Here is a 5661-nt window from a genome sequence, read left to right as displayed (position 1 = left end):
TGAGTGTAATGAATGGCTTTTTTTCATGAGATATTTCAGTTTTCCTTGAATTTTTTGGTCTTTCATTACAGATTGTACTTCTAAGTTTGTTATATCTCTGATGATGTTTTGTGGCAATTTTGTGATGTGGTGGTACAATTAATGGTTAATTAATGTTGAGTGTTAAATAAGAGCATTTACTGATGAAAGAATTCAGTAAAGTTTGAATAAACTTGAAATCACAGACTACCCTTTATATATATATATATATATATAAAGGAATAGGGATTTGAGATCTAGGAAGGTACCTTAATTAATATTGTGGTATAACCCAGGTTCTGGCTTACCGCATTAAATGATATGAAATACATAGAATTGTTGAAAATAAACAATTACACAATATTTCACTCGATAGGTAAACCCTGAATTCATTTCATTGGATTTAGCATACAGTGTATAGAATGAAGATATCATAAAAAAAGAATGGAGAATTAGACATCTTGTAGGACTTGAGTGAGGATGTCTGGGTCTGTGGGACAAACTCAGCTGATATAAATCATTAACAAACAGCATCAGGTATGGAAACTCACTATTCTTGGTTCAAATCCATCTGGGGTCATCCAGATGTACGAATTGATATTGCAGGTACCAGTAATCTACTTGGGCTGGAAGGGCATCATCTTAATTGACTCCCCTCCCCTCCAGCCTCTTACACTGCCAAGTTCATAATTAATTGTTTAATGAAATGTAATTATGTCTAATTAACCTTTACCATTCTTTGTTGCTTGTTATTTCAATATTTTGTTTCAAGTGGGTTTATGTATGTATACGCATTCTTATATATATATATATATATATATATATATATATATATATATATATATATACACACACACATACAAAAACACACTCAGGCATTCATGCATTTGCAGTATATGAACATGTGTATATAAATCTATCTATCTGTCTATCTACACACACACACACACACATATAGAATTGACCAAAATCCTGGAAACACCAATTTTTTTCTAACCTTTGCTGGAACAATCACTCTTCATTGGATGTGGTTCCATTATTCAGTGTTAGGTTGTGGAACTGAGAGATTGGTAAGATATTGCTGTCAAAATTCCCACCATCATACTTTACCCTTGGCGCCAGAAAGTCACTCAACACCTCTAAAACTTGCTGCTGTGTTCTCTGGAAAAAAATCTGACCAGAATTTAGAGGAATTTCAAGAGAGTGTAATTCAAAAATAATGATAAAAATTAATTAAATGTACATTTAATTAGTTCTATAATTAGATATAAGCTATACTTTATCAGAGACACAGAAAAGTAAGTTTTTTTGTTTTTTCATTATTGAATGTTGTTCACTTGACAGAGTTGTTAGAACATTGGAGAAAATGCTTTGAGGTCTTTCATCTGACTCTATACACTGTGAGTTCAAATCCCACTGAGGTCACCTTTGCCTTTCATTCTTTCAGGGTTGATAAAATAAGGACCAGCTGAGTACTGGGGTCAGCGTAATCAACTTACTCCCCACTCCCTAAAATTGCTGGCCTTGTGCCAAAATGTGAAGCCATTAATCATGGAATATTCATCATCATCATCATCATCATCATGATAATGTCCACTTCCCCATGCTTTCACAGTTTGGACAAAGTTTATTGAGGCAGATTCTCTAAAGCCAGATTTCCTTCTGGTCGTCAACCCTCACCTGTTTCCAAGCCGGACATGTTTTCACAGAATATTGGAAATAAATGGCAGTGACACTCTTTTACAATTGTCACATGATGTCAAGACAAGGAGACACTAACACACACACACACACACACACACACACACACATACATACATACATGCTGGGCTTCTTTCAGTTTCTTTCTACCAAATCCACTCACAAGACTTTGGTTGACTTCAGGATGTAGTAGAAGATACTTGCCCAAGGTGCCACGTAGTAGGATTGAACCCGAAACCATGTGGTTGGGAAGCAAACTTCTCAGCTCACAGCTACACTTGCCCCTCATTATAGATTAATTAAGCCTTGGTTAATTTGAAATTTCATTACCAAAAATCCCCCAAAGAGTTTGTGTTTCAATATTTTGTCCAAATTCTTTGTGTGTGTGTGTGTGTGTGTGTGTGTGTGTGTGTGTGTGTGTGTACACACTAACCTTAATGGTCAACAGTCAACAAAATTGTAAAAAAAAATCACAATAACCAGCAAAATAGCAAATTGCATAATAATAATAATAATAATAATGCTAAAGTGTCCAAAAGCAAAATGTATGAGCTCCGTTCATTCCATGCCCTCCTCTCCCACAATATTCTATGGAAGAACGAACAAATCAGAATTGTTATTTCAAGCAAATTATACAATCTATCATATTTATTAAATTATTGTTTCTCATTTTGTTGTTGTTGTTGCTTTATTTCTACCAGACTTTGTTTGTTGTTGTTGTTTAAATTACAGAAGACATATTATAGATGTTTTTTTTTTAATATTTATTCCATAAGATTCTGTGTGTGTGTGTGTATATCATCATTGTTTAACGTCCGCTTTCCATGCTACCATGGATTGGACAATTTGACTGAGGACTGGTGAACCAGATGGCTGCACCAGGCTCCAATCTGTCCTAACGCCAACCACTCCGAGAGTGTAGTGGGTGCTTTTATGTACCACCAGCATGAGAGCCAGTCAGGCGGTACTGGCAACAGCCACGCTCAAAATGGTGTTTTTTACGTGCCACCTGCACAGGGGCCAGTCCAGCGGCACTGGCAACGACCTCGCTTGAATGTTTTTCCACGTGCCAGTAAGGTAACGCTGGTAACGATCACGCTCAAATGGTGCTATTTACGTGCCACTGGCACGGAAGCCAGACAGCTGCTCTGGCAATGATCGCTCTCAGACAGTGCTGTTAGCGGTCCACTGGCACAGGTGCCAGTCATAGAATTTGGTTCAATTACGAATACGATTTCGATTTCACTTGTTTCAACAGGTCTTTGCAAGCGGAGTGGTTTGCTTGTGATGTCTGCTGCACATCCAGGGATTTGGTTTTGAATCACTGCTACAATTGTCCCTTCTCAGCTCACCATAGAATGTAAAAAGAGCAAAATAATATAAAGAGAAGCCAACAAAAGAACAAAAACATATTAAGAAATGTCCATGCAACAATGCTTCATAGAAAGTACCAAGTTCTGTTTTTTTTTTTTCCTTCTTGCAAACTATAAAAAGAATCTGAAGAAGTTTTATTTGCTGTGAAATTGGCTTCAAACTGAGAAGGTCAAATGGAAGGATCTTTGGTATATGGAGATGAAGCGAAGGACAAAGCAGCTTGAATAACCAAACTTTCACTATTTTTAGGGAAAAAAACCGGACAGACCAGGTGAAGTTGCTATTCTTTTTAAACAGAAATTAGTTGGAACCAAGCAAATGAATGGATATTAATAGATTAAAATAGTGGTCAGAATAGCAAACTTCAGAATCAACTTCACTCTGGAATCATTTATTCAAGAGAAAAAGAGTCTTTCCTTGGTGCTTTGGAGTAGATTTGACTGTTATTTTGATCAAGAAATGCACCTAAGCTAACAATGTTCTCTACATCATAGCTTGCATTCATTCCATCGTCACTGCTCCCAATTTACTATCGGCTCTCAAAAGGCAATTGGTGCAATTTATAGAATACACACACATTCTGATATGGAAGCGGTAGTAATAGACAAGCAGAAACGCCATTCTTAAAGTAAAAATTATAAAAGAAAAAAATAAACAACAAACGGAAATAAATAACTGTAAATAACGTCGGCCAAGTTAAGAAATGAAGTTATTTAAAGGTTGTGGAAAAAAGTGACATAGCAGAGAGACAGGTTCAATGGCCGCTGCTGATGGTAGTGGTGGGAGTAGCAGAGACAGAGGACAGTGTAGAAGGAAGAGGGGATTCATGTAGTGAGAGGTGGAGGGAGAGCAAAGCAACAGATGTAGGTATTTGGCTTTATCACTACTTGCAGGGAAGTTGTTTGGGGTGGCGGGGGGGGGGGGGGCGGAGTCTGAGTTTGTAGTGACGGCGGAGAAGTTGATGGTGGGGATGGCGAACTGTCTCTACTTGTGTGTGTATGTATGCGTGTGTATATTCGTATATATATATACACACACACACACACATGTATACACATGGGTATATGTACACACACACACACGCACATACATAGCGACGTCAGCCACCAGTGGACCTGCAGTGGGTGTGCTATGGGCTGAAACAACGCAATGAGGATGGTGTGTGTGTGTGTGTATGTAGTGTGGTGTCTGTGTTTTGTATCTGTGATGTGTTGCTATATGTGTGATGGCCGAGTAAGAATTATATATATTATACAAATAGATAGATATATGTATGCATGTTTGTCGTTTTGTGATGTGTAATATCTATATATGTTTGTGTGTGTGTTATGGCGGGAAGAAAGTTGTATTCTTTGGTTTGGAGACATCACATTGGTTCTTTTCTTCTTTGCCAAACTTTAATCTTGGCCTATTTGCCATTTCTCAGTCCCTCCTCTTTCTTATTTTCTCTGCAACCCTCTATTTCTTTCTTTCTTTCATTCCATAACTCTTTTCTTCTTTTTTTTCTCTCTCACACTCTCTGCTACTCGCTTTCTCTACCCCGTTCGCTCTCTAGTCCCCCACCCATCTCTTTCGAATTTCCCTTCGCCTCTTCATATTTACTCTTCTAATAATACCACATCCACCCTCTTTACCATCTTTCTCCAGCTTCCTTCGTCTTCTTTCCTCGTCCCCACCAACACGCTCATTCTCTCTCTCATTCTCTCTTTCTATCTCCAAAACTCCTACCCCGACTTTACCTATCGTCTGACACCTCACAAAAGCAGGGGAAAAGGTTTCAAAGACCCTGGCGTCGCTACGTATCGTCTGGACTCTTATTTTGTTATTCTCTTCATTTAGATCTGACATCTTAATAAGTCTCACCCCCACCCCGCCTCTGTCTTCAGATTCCTTCCCTGCTACATTCGACACCCGTTTAACATACCCCGAACAAAACTCTTGGATACTCCGATGGTCGTTTTTTACATGTATGTATTTCATCTTCCTTCAGATTTTATTATACAGTTTCTGTCTGTATGTGTGTACATAAGTATGTATGTATATAAGTATGTATGTATATAAGTATGCATGTATGTATGTATGTATGCATGTATATATGTATGTATGATTGCATGCATGTGTTTGTGTATGCATGTATGTGTATATGCATTGCACAAACATACAAATTCATCGTCCATCTCAAACATACGTATAGTACATCTGTGTGTGTGTGTGTGTGCCAGTACACCTATACGTATGTATACCTATACATAGATGTAAATTTAAACACGTCCCGCCACTTTACAAAATGACCAACGTGTATAACATTGGAATGTGTTATTACAAAACGTAGGTGCCATGAATATTGAAGACAATATACACAGAATATTGATGACAACACACACACACACACGCACACATACACACTCATTCATAAATTCATACGTATTTTTATTTTGACAAACCTGTGTGCGTGTGTGAGTGTATATACATACATATGTATATGTGTATTTGTTTTAGTATATAACAGATATTTACTAAAATCTGTCTCTTATATGGTGGGCATCTGTTGTTTGGTGAAACGTCATA

The 5661-nt window shown here is 37.5% G+C and overlaps 1 protein-coding gene across 1 annotated transcript in view; it reads left to right on the top strand.

The window, feature by feature from the left end:
- Positions 1 to 4921: 4921 nt before the first annotated feature.
- LOC106871289 (sodium-coupled monocarboxylate transporter 2) overlaps positions 4922 to 5661 on the top strand; it is a 26132-nt gene continuing 25392 nt past the window's right edge. Inside the window, exon 1 of the mRNA XM_014917662.3 lies at positions 4922 to 5060. The gene's annotated coding sequence lies outside the window, so the exon portion shown is untranslated. The remainder of the gene's footprint in view (positions 5061 to 5661) is intronic.

This window comes from Octopus bimaculoides, chromosome 20, assembly GCF_046866305.1.
Source record: "Octopus bimaculoides isolate indiv1 chromosome 20, ASM4686630v1, whole genome shotgun sequence".
NCBI lineage: Eukaryota > Metazoa > Mollusca > Cephalopoda > Octopoda > Octopodidae > Octopus > Octopus bimaculoides.
Note: the sequence above shows the minus strand (reverse complement) of the source record. Positions and strands in the feature narration are given on the sequence as shown.